Here is a 4,203-nt window from a genome sequence, read left to right on the forward strand (position 1 = left end):
CATATACACATATACATATATATACATATACATAAATAATAATAAATATAATAATAATAATAATATATATATTATATATATATGTTGGGTCAAGTTTGTATGGAGGTTGAAAAATACAAGGGGTCTTTATGGCCCAACATAGTGATTTTAGACCACATTGGTAATGTAATTCGACAGGCAAATTACAATAATATTTTTAGCAAATTTCTTTGAAAAACTTTGGTAGGCATAGGGCCTAGGCCTAGCTAGGTATACAGTAATTTCATTTTATAGTAGTTTGGAACGATATCAGAAGTGGAGGTGATGGCAGTGCCCTACTAGGACTACAATTTATTTGAAGCTATCTTGGGTCCGATCGTCCACACCAGTTAGGCCCAATCGCCTGTCACCCGAAGTTTTCATTACGATGATCAAGAACGTATAATTAATATCTAGGCCCTAGGCTAGGCTTAGATTGCTGCCGTCACTCTGCTACTTACACTACTACCGCATAACAAAAGAAAGCGACCCTCGCGGCGCGTTCTTAAATTTTACACACATTATTAAAATGTATTAGACGATAACACGATATCACTGACTGAACGATCTACCACCCTTGCATCGCAGTAACTACTGAACTAGGCCTAGCTTTTAGGCCTCATGTTTTTGTGGAAAGTTAGACAGTCGTTATGTACCCGACAGTTGGCTGCCTTTATACCTTCACTTTTGTCTTCAATTTACATTGCTGCATAGCCAACTGTCGGAGATATAGTACCTTCATATGACTACTCATACAACAGACGTCGCATGGAGTTAGTGAAAAATGGAGATCTAAAATGAAAAAACAATGTATTTCAGCAAGTATTAAAACCTTTTTGTTTTATTTTAGGCCTTCTTCAAAATACCTATGCCACAGCAGTTGATTTTTTTTGCCGTAAAACCAAAATAGTTTCATCAATGCCGACTTGCCGATCGGTTAGCGTGAGCCCTGGCTGAACTCTGCAGAAACTTCACATCGAACTTCGCATCGCAAGGTAAAACAACATGCCGGAAAACTTTTCTTTGACGCATGCGCATTTGCATAAATGTCTACACACATACGAACACACATACTACACACAATAAAAAACAAAGGAAAAAGAAGAGTGATTACAATAGTTCCTATTGCATTGCATGCATACAGTAGGAACTAAAAAGGTAGCAATAGACAATAAAATGCAGTTCATTCAAACTTGGAAAAAACAAAACAAGTGGCACAATATGCAGAAAAGACAACGTACTGAGAACAAACTATGGTGAAGTCATATATTTTTGACATTTCATGAGTCCCTGATAAAGTATGATATTGATAACAATAGAACAATCATCTACCTATTTGCAGTGAAGTAAACCTATAACGTATTAATAAAATATAATCATCTGCGTGACTAAGAAAACATGAATAATAATATAGTTGAACTTGAATAACACACAAAAACCTGTGTGTTGATATTAATTGAATTGCTTTAGCCTCTTACTGTATTACAAAGTACATATTATTCCTGAATGAAAGCAAATAGTATTGAAATGAATTCAAAATATACAAAGCTGTTTATGGCTTGCAGTTATTGATGGAACAGATTTAACACAGTAAATCGATCCATCCAGAAGATTATGGATACGCATCATACCTAAAAAGTGAAAAGTGCCGTGTGCTTATTCTATTTGTAGCACACAGGTTTTTCCATATCGTGATAGCTAATTTGAAAACGTCACACAGTTGTCACTAGTTTGCCAAACTCAAGTTTGGAACATCATAAAGATATTATATTGCAATCTTTTCTTCAATTTTTTTACTGGATAAAACAACTGAGGAAATACAAAGTGAAAACGGAAGAAGACACAGATCTTCATGGTGGAAGAGTTATTTGTGCATTACTATTAAGAACTACACATTTACCAGGTAAGTGGTTTGAGTGAAGTTAACTATTAATTCTGGCCTCTGAAACCTATTTATAGAGGAGTCCTTTGAAGATTTAAGTAGGAATTTTAAAGTTATATCTTTAGATCTGTAGGCCTATTGAACGGGGCCCAAATAACATTTACCTAGGCCAATGATAAAATTATAATGCCTTTCGTCACCAAAGAATAAGGAGTCTGAAAGTGGGTCCCACTTAAAAAAGTTTGATTTATTTTATAACTTGTTATGATATCACAAATAAATAAGATTCAAACCTGCAGCCCCCTCTCCCCCTTTAAACTACTGCAAAAATACTATGATTTTTGTATAATATAGGGTTTGTATTTTATATAAAGATATTTGTAACAATACTTAAGTTAGATTTAGTGTTTGATATTTGTAAGAATTGTTCTTTAATAAAAACAAAAATCTAAAGTCAAGATGTCAATTTTCTGACATTTTTGCTACTACTGTACCTACCAACAAATGTAGGGTTTTACTTGAGTCAGTCACATATTTCAAAACCAATATTATTATTTAATCATATTCAATTATCATACTTTTACACACAAAAGGCAATAACTTCTTTACAAATCCCTTCATTATTAGGAAATGAAATTTATAACTTTTTCAATATCTCAGTTCAAAATAAATTATTATGTTGATTTCTAATTTAAAATTTTGCTTGTATTTCATTGTGTATTGAGGGTCCCAAATGTTCAGCTGAAATTGGATGGGCCAGTAAATGATCTTTATCAACGAATATGTATTTTCTCAACAAAGTTGCATATGATTACAATTGAATCTAAGTAATTATTGTCCCTAAATTATATTTACAAACATTAAAATATTAGAATTAAAAAATAAAATTGAATATGTCTTTTGATTTGGATAGTGAAAGGTAGATACCAGTGTAAGGTAAAACATGCACCCAGTGTAAAAAAAACAAAAAACAGGGTCACAATTTTAATGTAAATATTGACCTGCCAGGATGCTTCCTTGCAAAGGTCAATATTATTTAATAAGGCTTATCATTTTTTGTTATGCTTCATAGATTTAAAGAAGTCAGCAAAAAACTCAAAGAAATTCTCAAGACACCTTTTAGCCAGAGTATATAGGAGATTAAAGGTGTAATAAAAAAGAAACCAAAGGAAGAGCGTCATTTAATAAAGAAATGGGTGAGCAACTAATAAGCTATGCTGAGCATTTGGAAGATCACAGCTATGGTTCAGAAGACGATAATCATGAGATAAGGCAACAAAAAGATCCTGACATTAAAAAATTAGAAATTACTTTGAAAGAAAAGAATGAGAAAATTAAGCATCTGAAAAATGAAATTAAGAAAAGAGAAGACTTACCAGGTGAGAAAATCAAGGAAAATATAGTAAGGCTTAAAAACCCAGTATTTTTGGGCAAAAGGATAACAACTTGTACAAATTATTTTTCATTTTTCTGCATTTTGCTTTTTGGTTGATCTAGTTTTTGTAAGTGAAAAAATGTGCTTACAAAAAATTTACAACTGGTATAAAAAAAAAATTCAGGATGTATTTTCCTAAACAAATACTTCCTAAAAAAACAACGTATTTTCCGAAACGAACAACGTAAGTACAGTCGTGGGGAAAACCACAATTCGTCAGAGAGAAAAAAATGTATATGTATTTTCTACATACCGGTATTAGTAGGCTCCAAAATCGATTAAATAAGCTTTTGAAACCTCTAAACTGTCATATATTTCACCTAAACTAATGTATAAATCAAGCTTGTATTTAATTTATCTTGTTTTCTGAAATTCATACAGTATGTACTATATGTACTACAATATACTATCTCGAAAAGAAGCCCGCTATCTTGAAAAGAAGCCCATAGGCTTCTTTTCGAGGCTAGTTAAAGAGGGGTGCTTTAATTCGAGATGGGCTTCATCTCAAGATTAAGCCCACTGGGCTTCAATTTCAGGTTTTACGGTAACCTCCCTAAACACCCACCTAAACACCTAATCTACTGTATAAACCAAGCTTGTATTTATCTTGTTTTCTGAAATTCATGAGTGTAGTACTGTACTACACTATCTCGAAAAGAAGCCTGGTATCTTGAAAAGAAGCCCATGGCTATTTTGCAAACTAAAGATTAAACTCACTGGGCTTCAATTCAAGGTTTTACAGTAACCCAATAAAGCCAAAATCAATTAATATACTTATTGTAAAATACCGTTAATACTACTAAATTATTTTACTAAAATTAAAATATTGAAGGTAATATATATATATATATATATATATATATATATA

The 4,203-nt window shown here is 32.1% G+C and overlaps 1 protein-coding gene across 1 annotated transcript in view; it reads right to left on the reverse strand.

Annotated features, from left to right (window-relative positions):
• LOC117109537 (protein SAND-like) overlaps nucleotides 1-4,203 on the reverse strand; it is a 35,565-nt gene that overhangs the window by 17,087 nt on the left and 14,275 nt on the right. The window lies entirely within an intron of this gene.

This window comes from Anneissia japonica, unplaced genomic scaffold (assembly GCF_011630105.1).
Source record: "Anneissia japonica isolate Jap-2015-1 unplaced genomic scaffold, ASM1163010v1 scaffold287829_len2072220_cov186, whole genome shotgun sequence".
In the NCBI taxonomy this organism is placed as follows: Eukaryota; Metazoa; Echinodermata; class Crinoidea; order Comatulida; family Comatulidae; genus Anneissia; species Anneissia japonica.